The sequence below is a fragment of the Ranitomeya imitator genome, chromosome 5 (assembly GCF_032444005.1).
Source record: "Ranitomeya imitator isolate aRanImi1 chromosome 5, aRanImi1.pri, whole genome shotgun sequence".
Taxonomy (NCBI): domain Eukaryota; kingdom Metazoa; phylum Chordata; class Amphibia; order Anura; family Dendrobatidae; genus Ranitomeya; species Ranitomeya imitator.
The window spans coordinates 646,096,410-646,113,284 of record NC_091286.1 but is presented as its reverse complement, the minus strand read 5'-3'; the positions used below and the strand labels follow the sequence as shown (position 1 = coordinate 646,113,284).

At 46.8% G+C, this 16,875-nt stretch overlaps 1 long non-coding RNA gene across 1 annotated transcript in view; it reads right to left on the bottom strand.

Moving 5' to 3' along the window:
- Positions 1 to 12,150, bottom strand: part of LOC138680950 (uncharacterized) — a 71,459-nt gene extending 59,309 nt beyond the window's left edge. Inside the window, exon 1 of the long non-coding RNA XR_011321851.1 lies at positions 12,112 to 12,150. This is a non-coding gene — a long non-coding RNA (uncharacterized lncRNA). The remainder of the gene's footprint in view (positions 1 to 12,111) is intronic.
- Positions 12,151 to 16,875: the final 4,725 nt, after the last annotated feature.

The following is a 16,875-nucleotide window of genomic DNA, read 5'->3' as shown; positions in this document are numbered from 1 at the left end:
AGGAATCCGCACAAAGAATTGACATGCTGCAGAAAATACAACACAGCGTTTCCGTGCTGTATTTTCCGCAGCATGTGCACTGCGGATTTTGTTTTACATAGGTTTACATGGTATTGTACAACACATGGAAAACTGCTGCAGATCTGCAGTGGCCAATCTGCTGCGAATCCACAGGCAAATCCGCAACATGTGCACAGACCCTTAGGCTCGGCCTCACACTACCGTGTTTTACGGACGTAAGAGAGGTGCTGAAAATACGGATTGTATACGGTACAATGCTTCTCTATGCCCCAGCTCCTATCAGCGGAATTTTACTGATCCGTATTATACGGTGTTCTACGGCCGAAGAAAAACGCTGCGTTTGTCACCGTATTGCGCAAAAAATATGCCAATGAAAGTCTATGGGGGCCAGAAAAACACCAGGGTTACTTACTGGTAACAGGGTTTTCCGGAACCCATGACGGCACACCTGAGAGAGGGGATCCGCCCAGCCAGGACAGGAAACCCTACTGAAAATAAAAGGGCGGTACCTCTCCCTCGCTTCAGTTGGTTTTCAGAGCATGAGAGGCCCCCCTGGTTAGTACACATGGCAATCCAACACCACATCATATTAACTAAAATAGCACCCAAAACAATAGTGCACACCGAAAAGGTGATAAAGGGGGGGGAATATACAGGTGCCGTCATGGGTTCCGGAAAAACCTGTCACCAGTAAGTAACCCTGGTGTTTTCCCTTCCCCCATGACGGCACACCTGAGAGACTTTTGTAGAATGAAACCTTAGGGAGGGACCACCGCTTGGAGTACCCTTCTACCAAAGGTTAGGTCAGCAGAGGAGGAAAGGTCTATCCGGTAGTGCTTGAAAAAAGTCGAAGGTGAGGACCAGGTAGCAGCCTTGCAAATTTGATCAATTGATACCTCAGCCTTTTCCGCCCAGGAGGTAGCCATGGCTCTGGTAGAGTGAGCCTTGATGCCTTCAGGAACCGGAGTGCCACCCGCAGAGTAGGATAAACTAATGGCCTCCCTAATCCATCTAGCAATAGTACTTTTAGCTACCCCACACCCTCTTTTGCTACCCTGAAAGGCTATGAATAGGGTTTGGTCTTTCTTCCACTGACTAGTCATAGATATGTACTGTAACATAGATCTTCTCACATCTAGCATGTGGAACTTTTGTTCCCCTGGATTTTTGGGATTACTACAGAAAGATGGTAAGGTAATCTCTTGACTCCTATGGAACTTTTGAACCACCTCGGGGAGATAAGCCGGGTCTGGTCTTAGAACGATCCTGTCATCAAAAACCTGAGTATAAGGAGGGGATATTGACAGGGCTTGCAAATCACTTACCCTACGTGCCGATGTTAGGGCTACTAGAAGAACTGTTTTAAGGGTAAGTAACTTAGGTGATAACTCCTGTAAGGGCTCGAAAGGGTGTTTAGTTAGAGCTTCTAAGACCAAATTTAGATCCCAAGGAGGGATTTTTGGGATAACGACCGGCTGAGATCTACTGCAAGATTTTATGAATCGTGAAACCCATCTATTTGAGGCAAGATTACAGTTATACAGGGCCCCCAAGGCTGAAACCTGAACTTTAAGGGTGTTGGTTGCTAACCCAAGATGTAATCCTGCTTGCAGAAATTCTAGGATAGGACCCACTGGAGCCACCTCCCCCAATGGTTCACCCAGGAAGTCAAGAAATGTTTTCCATGTCCTACCATAGATTCTAGAAGTTATGGGTTTTCTGCTTTTCAACAGGGTGGAGATTAATCCTGGTGAGAATCCATGGCGACTTAGTAACGCCCTCTCAAATTCCAGGCTGCCAGATGGAAGTCCTTCACCTGAGAGTGGGTTACTGGGCCCTGGGTTAGTAGGTCCGGAATTTCTGGCAAAATCCATGGATCTGTTACCGACATCTGCCTTAGAAGGGAGAACCATGGTCTCCTTGGCCAAAATGGAGCTATGAGGATAATTTTCACCTGATCCTCTCTGATCTTCCGGATCACAGCTGGGATCATCACTATCGGGGGGAATGCGTAGGCTAGAGAAAACTTCCAAGGTATTAGTAGGGCATTTACTGCGAAGGGATGGTCTTTTGGATTTAAGGAGCAGAACTTTCTGACTTTTTTGTTGTGTGAGTTGGCAAACAAGTCTATTTCTGGTGAGCCCCAGGCTTGGACTATTTGCTGAAATATCTGGGGGTTTAAGGACCATTCCCCCTGTATTAAGCCTCTGCGACTCAGGAAGTCTGCTTGAGTGTTTTCTATGCCCCTGATGTGTAGTGCCGACAGAGATAACAGGTGTTGTTCCGCCAGTTGGAAGAGGAGTTTTGACGCATTCATGAGGCCTTTGGACCTCGTTCCCCCCTGATGATTGACATACGCCACCACTGCTCGATTGTCTGTTAGGATTCGAGTATGGCGACCCTGGAGTAAAGGGAGAAAAGGTCTTAGGGCTTTCTCCACTGCCCATAGCTCTTTTTCGTTTGATCCATAGTTTTTTTCTCGTATGGACCAGGTACCTTGTACAGAGTGAGATCTCAGATGAGCTCCCCAACCTGTACCGCTTGCGTCGGTCGTGATGATGTCTATGACCGGATTTTTCCAACGGACCCTTTGTCAGGTGGTGTTCTACAGTCCACCAAGCTAGGGAATCCCTTACGCTCAGGGAGAGACATAGATTTCCTTCTAAATGCCCTCTTAACAGTCTTTGAGCTGAGAGAACTTCCCACTGTAGATGTCTTAGGTGGAATTGTGCCCATTCTACTGCCGGTATACACGATGTTAACGAGCCTAGAAGGGACATCGCCTTTCTGAGAGTCATTGCGGGTTGACGAATTGCTGTACTGGTCAGGTTTATTATCTTGTCCACTTTGTTTTGTGGAAGGAGGCAGAGCTGACGCTCGGAGTCCAGTATTAACCCCAGGAAGGACTGTATTTTTACTGGCAGTAGTCTGGATTTGGGGATGTTTATTATCCAACCCAGCTCCATTAGAGTTGATGTTACCACTGATACTTGATGAGTGCAGTGGGACTCTGACCTCCCTATTACCAGGAAATCGTCCAGATATGGGACAATTACTACATCCCGGGACCGGAGGTATGACATTACTTCCACCATCACTTTGGTGAAAACTCTGGGGGCTGTAGACAGGCTGAATGGAAGAGCTGTATATTGATAATGCTTTACCTGATTTTGAATATAGAGAGCTACTCTCAAGTATTTCCGATATTCCTGATGTATTGGTATATGGTAGTAAGCATCCTTTAAGTCTATTACTGCCATGAAGCAGTGTTGGAAGAGAAGTTTTATGGTCGTGTTTATAGACTCCATCTTGAAAGTGTAGTTCTCTATGGATTGGTTGAGCTTCCTTAGATTTATAATAGTTCTCCAAGAACCATCCGGTTTTTGGATCAAGAAGAGGGGGGAGTAAAACCCGTCTCCCTCTTCCTGAACCGGGACTTCCTGAAGAACCTTTTTGTGGACAAGTCCCAAGATCTCGGTTTCTAGGGCAGATTGTTCCTGCTGAGACTTCCGACGAGGAGTTATTATGAAGTTTCGTCTGGGAGGACAGACAAATTTTATTTTTAGGCCGTCTCTGATGATGTTCGTGACCCAGATACTGGGGGAGATATTTACCCAGGCCGGAAAGAAGAGGGAGAGTCTTCCTCCCACTTCTGGCGTAATGTCATTGGGGGGATTTTTTTGCCGATGTGGAGGGGCCTTTAAACATATAGCCTGATCCTCTTTTATCTCTAAAGTCCCAATTTTTCCTGTCCCCTGGGGGGCGACCTCTATTATATCTTCTCCGACGAAAAAAAGGTGTTTTAGGATCTTTAGGGATGTTGGGAAAACCTTTCTTTTTATCTCCTGCATGTTCCAGGATGTCTTCAAGTTTTTTCCCGAAGAGAAGTTGGCCGTCACATGGAATAGAACACAGTTTGTGTTTAGATGGCAAATCCCCCGGGCAGCCTTTGAGCCAAAGGGCTCTTCTTGCCGCGTTGGACAAACCCGCGGCTCTTGCGGTTAGTCTTGCGGAATCCGCAGAAGAGTCTGCCAAAAAAGCTGCTGCTCCTTGTAGCAAAGAAATATTTGCAAGGATGTCAGTTCTGGGTACTTTGTTTTTCAGCTGATCTTCTATCTGTTGTAGCCAGACCATTAGGGCACGGGCCGTACATGTTCCCGCAATCGCCGGCTTAAGGCCCCCCGCTGAGGCTTCCCAGATGTGTCTCCGGAAACTATCTGCTTTTTTATCAAGCGGGTCTTTGAGAACACCAGAGTCCTCTAACGGAAGGGATGATCTTTTTAAACATTTGGCTACTGCCCCGTCAATCTTAGGGATTTTCTCCCAGGACTCGGAGTCTTTATCCTCAAAAGGATATCTCCTTTTGGATGAAGAGGGTAAGGAACCCATTTTTTCGGGCTTTTTCCACTCTTTGTCAATTAATGCTTTTATTTTTGCATTAACCGGAAACGTGCGTTTCCTTTTCTCTTCTAGGCCACCAAACATGACATCTTCTAGAGACCTAAGTGTCTTCTCCTCTTTAAGCCCCATTGCAGATCTAACTGCTTTAACCAATTTATCTACGTCCTCAGTTGGGAAACATGGACAACCTCCTGAATCACTGTCCGAGGAGGAATCTGAAGACTGGACAGAGGCCGAGGAGGTAGAGGGAGACCGGGATGTTTTATGACTCCCCTGTCTCTGAGAGGCATCTGAGTCTGTGGACGCCTTACGGCTTCTCCTTCTTGGTTCGCTAAGGGCCAATTTCAAGGAGTCTTTTATTTCAGCATGTATTATGGCTTTTAGGCTAGTGGCAAAATTAGGGGTCTCTTCTTGTATGGTTTTAGTAATGCAGTCAGCACAGAGATCCTTCTGCCACTGAACTGCAAGCGGGTTTCTACAAAGGGCACACTCTCGGTTCTTTGTTTTACCAACCGCTTTCCTGGACCCTTAGTGATCAAAACAGACAAAAATGGACCCTGTTACCATAAGGGTGACATTCACGTAGATCACTCACCACTACCGACAATCAAGGGTACCGATTTTGGAGGCTGGACAGATGCACGTGCAGCGTCCCTCCTGGACGTCGACGAATCCTGCCGGACAGAACGACTGCTGTTTCTACCACTTGAGCGGCTGCTCTTGGTATGCTGGTGGCTCGGCAAGGCATCTGGTGAGAGCTCCATTTGCTGCTGCTGCTGCTGTGAAGGCAGCTGCTGCTGCTCCTGTTGTCCTACTTCCATGGTGAAGTTTATGGACATGAGCGCGTCTTCTGTGGTCTAACCCCCTTTTATGGGGGGACCACTGCACTCCCCGCCTCCTTCGGTGCCCAAATTAACCCCCTCCCACTCTCTGCCGTGCTGCCGGAGTTCCCTTTCACCGGCCGGCGTTCTCATCATGGGCGCCGCCATCTTGGATCCGGCGCCCGCCCCCGACGTCACGCGGGCACGCCCATTCCCAGCGTGTCTTGCGCGTGACGTCAGACGAGCGACCCGGAAGCGGCCACCGCACCTGGACGCCGGCAGAGAGGGGAGGGCGGCGTGGCAGCCATGGAAGGGAACCCAGCCCTCTGACCACGCTGCTCAACGCCCGCTCGGACGCAGAGACCCGGAGGACCTGCGGACGGCGCTTCCAGACCCCCGAACCCGACGCACAGGCGCTGCCTGTTCTTCCACGCCGGGACGGGACCTGGGTAAGTGAACCGCCGTGTTCAGTAAGAGGGTCCCTGTCAGGACAGGAAACCCAACTGAAGCGAGGGAGAGGTACCGCCCTTTTATTTTCAGTAGGGTTTCCTGTCCTGGCTGGGCGGATCCCCTCTCTCAGGTGTGCCGTCATGGGGGAAGGGAAAATACGGATTACACACGGACCAACAGTGTGACATGCGAGAAATTCGCAGCGGTGTTCTATAGAAAAGCCGGCAATTCAGTGCGGTGTACAGTAAAATCACACTGACAGGTTAGAATAGGATAGCTAAGATAAATGTCTACACATAGTATAGGGGTGTGTATATATATATTTCATACAGCGCTAGATAGCTTAAAAGCCGGTAATTCAATTGCTGGCTTTTCATTTCTCCTTCACAAAACCGACATGATATGAGCCATGGTTTACATACAGTAAACCATCTCATATCCCTTTTTTTTTTGCATATTCCACACTACTGTTAGTAGTGTGTATGTGCAACATTTGGGCGCTCTATTAAAGGGTTAAATCGCTGAAAAAATTGGCGTGGGCTCCCGCGCAATTTTCTCCGCCAGAATGGTAAATCCAGTGACTGAGGGCAGATATAAATAGCCTGGAGAGGGTCCATGGTTATTGCCCCCCCCTGGCTAAAAACATCTGCCCCCAGCCACCCCAGAAAAGGCACATCTGGAAGATGCGCCAATTCTGGCACTTGGCCACTCTCTTCCCATTCCCGTGTAGCAGTGGGATATGGGGTAATGAAGGGTTAATGTCACCTTGCTATTGTAAGGTGACATTAAGCCAGATTAATAATTGAGAGGCGTCAATTATGACACCTATCCATAATTAATCCAATAGTATGAAATGGTTAAAAAACACACACATTATTACAAAGTATTTTAATGAAATAAATACACAGGTTTTTGTAATATTATATTATACTGGTAATCCACCTGAAGACCCTCGTTCTGTAAAAAAGGTAAAATAAAAAAACAACAATATCCCATACCTTCCGTCGTTCTGTCACATCCCACGATGTAAATCCATCTGAAGGGATTAACTAATTTTACAAGCAGAAGCTCTGCTAATGCAGCTGTGCTCCTGCTTGTAAAACCCCAGGGAATGAATGGAATGTACGTCAATGACCTGTAGTTACCTTCAGTCGCGGTGATGCGCCCTCTGCTGGATGTCCTCGTATGAACGCGAGCGTGGGAAAATATTCAGGAAAGTTTTTCTTAACAAATGTGCAGGATTTTAATCAGACCCACATGTCTGTGCGACGTTTCGGCTCTAAGTGAGCCTTTCTCAAGCTGTGGATACAGCGTTTGAGTGCATATATATATATATATATATATATATATATATAGGGTTTAAACATCAACAATCCTTAATTATAACCATTTGTAATGTACACATCAAAAATACTGTATTTGAGAAATTTATAATAAATATACAATTTTTTCACTTATGTACTATGTTGGACTGAGGCCTAATTAATAAAGCAGTATAAAGATTATATCAAAGTATGTGTTATTCCACCTAGATTAGAACAAAAATAGTACGCCGGGACATATGTGCTACCGCCATATAGTAGTTCGGACTGGGGGCAGTTTGACCTGAGTGGTTAGACTTGCAATCAAGTTGTACACTATGTGACCTTCGGGATATGGCCTGGAGAGGGCTGTGCCCCAAGTGTCAGGGTGGTGTTATGCACTGAATGTGGTAAAATGTCCATATGGTGAATTAGGAATAGAATGATTCTATATATGCAGTGCTGAGAATCGTACTGTGCGGTGGCCATATAACTAAAGAGTCTATTAATAAAGATATTATTGGTGGATCTAACTATATAGATATTTATGAGTTAACTGTAGTGATATTCGCTGTATACAGCCTCAGTAGATGGCGCTGTTGGGTGCTTCTGTACACCTTTACTCATATAGAGAGAATAGAAAAATGCCACCACAAAGATGGCGAAATTCAGCGCTTCTGCGCATGCGCCGATGTCTGCTATTGGTTCAGCAGTCCAGCATAGTGTTATGACGTGCCAGACCTGCGCACTAGATTCAGGCGAACGCCGATATGCAAGATGGTGTCCTCTACTAGTAGCAAGCTCCTGTGGCGGTAAGAACAGTACAGTTTGGAAGTATAAACACATAAGGCTACGTTCACATTAGCGTTCCGCTAATGTGCGTCGCTGTTGCGTCGGCGACGCAGCGGCGACGCGCCCCTATGTTTAACACGGGGGACGCGTGCGTTTTTTTTGTTGCGTTTTCCGACACGTGCGTCGTTTTCGACGCTAGCGTTGGACGCAAGAAAATGCAACAAGTTGCATTTTTCGTGCGTCCGATTTTCGTCAAAAAACGACGCAGGCGTCGCAAAACGCAGCGTTTTTGCGTGCGTTTGCGCGCGTTTTTTGTGCGTCGCCGACGCACCGGCGCGCAACGCTAATGTGAACGTAGCCTAAGAGGCACAATTATGCACTTTATAAGATATACGGTAATACATGCACTTGATTAAATACAAATGGTTGTAATTAAGGATTGTTGATGTTTAAACCCTACATATATGCACTCAAACGCTGAGAAAGGCTCACTTAGAGCCGAAACGTCGCACAGACATGTGGGTCTGATTAAAAACCTGCACATTTGTTAAGAAAAATTGAGTGCTGTCTTCTTTTTTGAAAAAAAAATAAATTAAATAAATAAATAAAAAAAAATATATATATATATATTTATATATATATATATATATATATATATATATATATATATATATATATATATATATATATATATATATATATATATATATATATATATATATATATATAGACAGTATATATGTTTTTACGATTTTTGGAGAGCATGGATCCATTGTATGTCCGTATGTCGGTTTTGCAAGCCTGCAAGAAAATCTCGCAGTACGGATGCCATACGGATTACATACGGAGGATGCCATGCGCAAAATACGCTGACACACCCTGCCTACGGATGAGATACGGATCACTATTTTGGGGACTTTTCTGCATATTACGTCCGTAAATTACGGACCGTATTTTTATACGCTGAGTGTGACGCCGGCCTTAAAGACAGAAAAAAAAAAGGATACCACCATTATTTCTTTGGGCTTTGTTTTTTGGTATTAATTGTGAGGTTAAAATGGCCTTGTAAGATGATTCTGCAGGTCCGTACAATACCAAACTTCTAAAGCTTTTTTTTTTTTTTTTTAAACTTAAAAAATTTTATTGCAAAACTTTCCTTATTTTTTGCTCACTGTACTTTAGTTTTTTATTTTGGCTTACATAACATCATGATGGCTTATTACATTTTTTTTTAAAGGGTAGTGCGGTGACCAAAATAAACAATTTCCTATACAATGTCGTGGGCGGGGTGGCCATCAGGAGTGACCGCCCCCATTTTAAAGCCATTAAAATATCGCCGTTATGCTGGTAGCTTGCAGTTACTGCCGCTGTCAGAGGCGTTTAAAGGGACACTGTCACCTGAATTTGGAGGGAACAATCTTCAGCCATGGAGGCGGGGTTTGGGGGTTTTTGATTCACCCTTTCCTTACCCGCTGGCTGCAATATTGGATTGAAGTTCATTCTCTGTCCTCCATAGTACACGCCTGCGCAAGGCAAGATTGCACTGTGCAGGCATGTACTACGGAGGACAGAGAATGAACTGCAATCCAATATTGCAATCAGCATGCAGCCAGCGGGTAAGGAAAGGGTGAATCAAAAACCCCAAAACCCCGCCTCCATGGCTGAAGATTGTTCCCTCCAAATTCAGGTGACAGTGTCCCTTTAACAGGTTAATGGTTGCGAGCGAGTAACACACAGCCTTTACATCACCCTGTGAGCAGGCTCCTTGCACCAGCTACACATTTGTACAGCGGATATCTGTAAGGGGTTAAATAGTAACCATTGTCTTCAACTTTTATTTCATAAATCAATAGCAAAAACGAAAATAACAAACTTTGTCATATATCTTATCAGAGAAATCTGCTTCTTTCTCCTTCAGGACTGATCATTTATAACCAAAATTTTCCATTCACAAGTAAAAACTGTATTTGGTGAAGACAGACTGTCCCAATGCTGAGATAGGAGAGGACAATTTGGGACTGAGGAGGGAGGAGTTCTCCATAGACGTTTATCAGCACCAACTGTCATTTCCTATCTGACACTGTTGGTATTTACTGAAGACACATTTTACCCATGAATGGAGAACTTTTGAGAAAAAATTATCAGTCCTTCATAAGAAAGAAGCACATTTAAACACAATTGGTGTTTGCACACATGGCCATTTAAAGGGAACCTGTCACCCCCAAAATCGAAGGTAAGCTAAGCCCACCAGCATCAGGGGCTTATCTACAGCATTCTGGAATGCTGTAGTTAAACCCCTGATGTATCCTGAAAAATGATAAAAAGAGGTTAGATTATACTCACCCAGGGTCCGATTCCGATGGGCGTCGCGGTCCAGCGCCTCCCATCTTCATAGGATGACGTCCTCTTCTTGTCTTCCTGCTGTGGCTCCGGCGTACTGTGTCTGCCCTGTTGAGGGCAGAGCAAAGTACTGCAGTGCGCAGGTGCTGGGCCTCTCTGATCTTTCCCGATGCTTGCGCACTGCAGGGTAGACAAAGTACGCCTGCGCCGGAGCCGCAGCGTGAAGACAAGAAGAGGACGTCATCGTAAGAAGATGGGGGGTTCCAGGACTGGACCGTGACACCCATCGGACCCAGACCGCAGCAGGACCACCCCTGGGTGAGTATAATCTAACCTCTTTTAGGATACATCGGGGGCTTATCTACAGCAGTACAGAATGCATTACAGAATGCTGTAGATAAGCCCCTGATGCCGGATGACTTAGCTCACCTTCGATTTTGGGGTGACAGGTTCCCTTTAAACCCTTCAATGAGGTTGTCAAAAGTGATTAAGGCATCTAGATGGTTAACAGAGTGGCGGCTCCCTCTTTAACGCCACCTTGAGATAATTGAGAGGTCCTGATGGTTGCCATGGCCAAATAACGGCCATAAAAATCGGCTGGCCATAGGGGCCTGTTCAGAAGTTAGCAACATTTAGGTGTTAAAAATAACTTTGCATTAAGTCCTGAGAAATACCTGAAGGGTTAATAAAACTGCCTGAAAGCAGTTTTGAATATGTTGAGGGGCGCGGTTTTTAAAATGGTATTACTTTGGGGGTGTTTTCCAATATATAAGACCCCAAAATAATTGTTTTATAAATTTCTCAGAAAAAATTGCTGATACTGAGCTGTTATTCACTCTCCCCTCCAGTCCTTATTGATGGGCTGCAGCAGTGATGCCACATCGACCCTGTATCCTCGCACTGCAGCAGCACTTAATGCGGTGGTCATAAATGCCTATTTAGTACCATAATCTACACTATATTCTAATATACTTGCATTACAAAGTCCCTATCTTTCCCTAACAGCTATTATTTTTTTTCCACTTCCTTTTTGAGGACGTTTCCTTTGCGACTCCCAGTGCATGCTGGGATACTCAAACGAAGAGTCATCAGGGGGCAGAAACTGAAGTCACTGCTGCAGACCCCATGCCCTCTCTGTGAAACGAAGCGTCATCAGCGATGCTCGTTACAGGGGCGGGGCTAGACCCTGCTCATGTGCACAATGACAGTGCACTGTCAGAATACCCGTCATGCAGAGACCAGCACAGCCCCCCACAAGAGACATCTCGGATCTCTGCACACCAAGTATTGTAAGAATGTGCTATGTTGCTGGCTCGTTACTGCTGATCTCAGCAGTCAAGAGAGAGCGCTGTCATTGTGCACGTTGGACAGGGACTAGCCCAGCCACTGAAACAAGCGTCACGTATGAATCTTTGTTTCAGGGAAAGGACACAGGGGTTGAGCAGTGACCGCAACCTCTGCCCCCTGATGACACTTCATTAGAGTATCACGGCATGCACTGGAATTCATATATGAAGAGTCATCAAAAAGTGGAAAAATAGAAAAGCTGTTATACAGTGTAGTGAAGGAATGATGGGGAATATTTCACTCAAGTACATTAAAAAATAATTCAGATTATGAAAAATTATTTTCTTTGGACCACCCCTTTAAAATCCCTGCAGTAATTGAAGCAAACATAGCAGGAAAGCTGATGCTGCAGTGTGTAATTATTAATATGAAAACTAATGACAGCTAAAGCTCACTGTTCTCCTTGCAACCAATCAGAGAGCACCTTTTATTTTGAAAAATCACTAGAAGAAATGAAGACTCCACTGTGATTGGACGCAAAGGCGACAATGAGGACTCGCATAGAAAGTGGAAGACTAGGGCCCAGAACCGAGCGATGTTTCCTTATAACGTGCATACAACACAGCGACCACTATGATGGAGAGGAGCCGCAGACACCGGACCGGGGACAGTCAGCAGCCAGAACCCGGAGAACTTACCGCCTCTCCTCACAGGAACAGCTTCACCCTCAGACGGTCTGCGCGCCAAAAGTGACGTCACAACAGGACCCCAGCGGGCTGAACGCAGGAGCGGAGTCACCTGACGGGACATGGGACCACGTGATGCACGTGCAGCCAATCAGCGTAAGGTTCACTGGCGCCGCTCAGGCCTGTGAGTGACGTGATGTCTGAGGTAAGATGGTGCCAGTTTGTTTTCTCTCAGAGTTTCACCATATGTGCAGGCGGCGGGAGTGACGGAGCTGAGCTAGTGGGGAAATAGGGAAAATATTTGCTGTTATTAATATAAAGTCTGTATTGTCTTCAGGAAAATGTGCTGGATTTTAGGAGGTCAGATCCCCAGTGATGGGAGTGCACATCACTGCCCACTGGGGGGCGTCACTGATATTTCTGTACATGGTGATTGCACAAATGGGGGATGTGTGCGGAGCAGTGATGTCACAGATGGGGATGTGTGCAGAGCAGTGATGTCACAGATGGGGATGTGTGCGGAGCAGTGATGTCACAGATGGGGATGTGTGCGGAGCAGTGATGTCACAGATGGGGATGTGTGCGGAGCAGTGATGTCACAGATGGGGATGTGTGCAGAGCAGTGATGTCACAGATGGGGATGTGTGCAGAGCAGTGATGTCACAGATGGGGATGTGTGCAGAGCAGTGATGTCACAGATGGGGATGTGTGCGGAGCAGTGATGTCACAGATGGGGATGTGTGCCGAGCTGTGATGTCACAGATGGGGATGTGTGCAGAGCAGTGATGTCACAGATGGGGATGTGTGCGGAGCAGTGATGTCACAGATGGGGGATGTGTGCGGAGCTGTGATGTCACAGATGGGGATGTGTGCGGAGCTGTGATGTCACAGATGGGGATGTGTGCGGAGCAGTGATGTCACAGATGGGGATGTGTGCGGAGCAGTGATGTCACAGATGGGGATGTGTGCGGAGCTGTGATGTCACAGATGGGGATGTGTGCAGAGCAGTGATGTCACAGATGGGGATGTGTGCCGAGCTGTGATGTCACAGATGGGGATGTGTGCAGAGCAGTGATGTCACAGATGGGGATGTGTGCGGAGCAGTGATGTCACAGATGGGGATGTGTGCGGAGCTGTGATGTCACAGATGGGGATGTGTGCGGAGCTGTGATGTCACAGATGGGGATGTGTGCGGAGCAGTGATGTCACAGATGGGGATGTGTGCGGAGCAGTGATGTCACAGATGGGGATGTGTGCGGAGCAGTGATGTCACAGATGGGGATGTGTGCGGAGCTGTGATGTCACAGATGGGGATGTGTGCGGAGCAGTGATGTCACAGATGGGGATGTGTGCGGAGCAGTGATGTCACAGATGGGGATGTGTGCGGAGCAGTGATGTCACAGATGGGGATGTGTGCGGAGCTGTGATGTCACAGATGGGGATGTGTGCGGAGCTGTGATGTCACAGATGGGGATGTGTGCGGAGCAGTGATGTCACAGATGGGGATGTGTGCGGAGCAGTGATGTCACAGATGGGGATGTGTGCGGAGCAGTGATGTCACAGATGGGGATGTGTGCGGAGCAGTGATGTCACAGATGGGGATGTGTGCGGAGCAGTGATGTCACAGATGGGGATGTGTGCGGAGCAGTGATGTCACAGATGGGGGATGTGTGCGGAGCAGTGATGTCACAGATGGGGATGTGTGCGGAGCAGTGATGTCACAGATGGGGATGTGTGCGGAGCAGTGATGTCACAGATAGGGGATGTGTGCGGAGCAGTGATGTCACAGATGGGGAATGTGTGCGGAGCAGTGATGTCACAGATGGGGATGTGTGCGGAGCAGTGATGTCACAGATGGGGATGTGTGCGGAGCAGTGATGTCACAGATGGGGGATGTGTGCGGAGCAGTGATGTCACAGATGGGGATGTGTGCGGAGCAGTGATGTCACAGATAGGGGATGTGTGCGGAGCAGTGATGTCACAGATGGGGATGTGTGCGGAGCAGTGATGTCACAGATGGGGATGTGTGCGGAGCAGTGATGTCGCAGATGGGGATGTGTGCGGAGCAGTGATGTCACAGATGGGGATGTGTGCGGAGCAGTGATGTCACAGATGGGGATGTGTGCGGAGCAGTGATGTCACAGATGGGGATGTGTGCGGAGCAGTGATGTCGCAGATGGGGATGTGTGCGGAGCAGTGATGTCGCAGATGGGGATGTGTGCGGAGCAGTGATGTCACAGATGGGGGATGTGTGCGGAGCAGTGATGTCACAGATAGGGGATGTGTGCGGAGCAGTGATGTCACAGATGGGGATATGTGCGGAGCAGTGATGTCACAGATGGGGATGTGTGCCGAGCAGTGATGTCACAGATGGGGATATGTGCGGAGCAGTGATGTCACAGATGGGGATGTGTGCGGAGCAGTGATGTCACAGATGGGGATGTGTGCGGAGCAGTGATGTCACAGATGGGGATGTGTGCGGAGCAGTGATGTCACAGATGGGGATGTGTGCGGAGCAGTGATGTCACAGATGGGGATGTGTGCGGAGCAGTGATGTCACAGATGGGGATGTGTGCGGAGCAGTGATGTCACAGATGGGGATGTGTGCGGAGCAGTGATGTCGCAGATGGGGATGTGTGCGGAGCAGTGATGTCACAGATGGGGGATGTGTGCGGAGCAGTGATGTCACAGATGGGGGATGTGTGCGGAGCTGTGATGTCACAGATGGGAGATATCTAGCAGTGATGTCACAGAAGGGAGTGTGTGCAGAAGTGATGTCCTAGAGTAAGGTCAAGGTCAAACTGACATATTTTGTAGTCTGTATATGGACCATGGTCCCCCAGACCCACACGTATAACCACAGTTATGTATGTAAATCCGGAGGTTCAGGTCAGGACAGGAACTGCAAACTGTGATGTGTAACTGTGTTAACTGGACCTAAATGTGCAAACTCTGTGAGACCCCCAACAATCCCAAGTAGTAGGGGCCCCATTGTCACCTTTGGGAATAAAGTGGCAGTCCACGTGCTCAACCGCAACTCTGATCTTTTCTAAGGGAGTGACAAAGATAGCCACGCCATCAGTCTTATAGAAATTTATGGAAATGGAGCATGCACACAAATTACGGTACCTTTGGATACCCATTTTTAGGATCTCTGGGGGTCACATAGTTCAGAAACTTCCTCGATTATATACCATCACTTGTCTTGTGGAAAAGCGATAGACATATTTAGTACGTTAACACCTTTATATAAGAACTAGCTGAAGAGCCCGGCGTTGCCTGGGCATAGTAAATATCTGTGGTTAGTTATAGCACCTCAATTCTCTTATTTTCCCATTACGCCTCTCATTTTCCCAATCACATCTTTCATTTTCCCCCTCACATCTCTCATTTTCTCCCTCACACCTCTCATTTTCTCCCTCACTCCTCTCATTCCCCCCTAACACTTGTAACTTCGACCTCACATCTGTCATTTTCTGATCACTCCACTATTTTTCCTCACTCCTCTCATTTTGCACTCACACCTTTTCATTTTCACCTCACACCTCTCATTTTCACCTCATCACCTCAGTATATACATGTTTGTCATCTCCCATATATATATAGTATACACCTGTATGTACTCTCCTCTATATAGTATATACCTGTATGTCATCTCCCCTGTATATAGTATATACCTGCTGAGTGTCATCTCCCCTATATATAGTATATACCTGAATTTTCCTTTCATTTTTTTCCCATTATGTAGATAGGGGCAAAATTGTTTGGTGAATTGGAAAGCGCGGGGTTAAAATTTCACCTCACAACATAGCCTATGACGCTCTCGGGGTCCAGACGTTTGACTGTGCAAAATTTTGTTTCTGTAGCTGCGACGCCTCCAACACTTTTCTTTTCACTTTTTCCCCATTATGTAGATAGGGGCAAAATTGGTGAATTGGTTAAAATTTCACCTCACAACATAGCCTATGACGCTCTCAGGGTCCAGACGTGTGACTGTGCAAAATTTTGTGGCTGTAGCTGCGACGCCTCCATCACTTTTCTTTTCACTTTTTTCCCCATTATGTAGATAGGGGCAAAATTGTTTGGTGAATTGGAACGTGGGGGGTTAAAATTTCGCCTCACAACATAGCCTATGACGCTCTCGGGGTCCAGACGTGTGACTGTGCAAAATTTTGTGGCTGTAGCTGTGACGGTGCAGATGCCAATCCCGAACATACACACATACACACACACATTCAGCTTTATATATTAGATTAGAGTTGAGCAAAAGGAAAAATCGGGCCCTGGTCAGACAGCTGTGGGTGGTCCTGGCCGCCAGACCAGAGCCCGGTGAACCTCCTCCTTCTGGCCTAATAATGTCATGGGGTCTACTAATCAGAAAAGTCACAGAGGTTGACAAGAGAGAGGGAGAAGTCCATAAGTCTGATCCGGTGACCACAAACTAAGGCTTCGTTTGTATGTCAGTAGTTTATCTGTGTTTTGGATCTGAGTTTCATCAGAGATTTTTATATATGAAAAAATAAATACATTTCAAAGCTTGTCCTCTCTTTTATGTTTAGAAATGGGAGGATAAATTTGCAAGACTCCAGTCCATCGGCCAGGTCGGTAATGTGTGACCACTGGACGGCGGGGGGGTGGCCTTTGGATCTTCTTATCACCCGCCTCTTCTTTTGATTAGCTGGGCTGGCAGGACCTCATCATTGCAGTGTGACACACAGCCAACTTGCCTGGCTAATCAAAAGAAGATCTGAGAGATAAGGAAATTTTATTTGACCG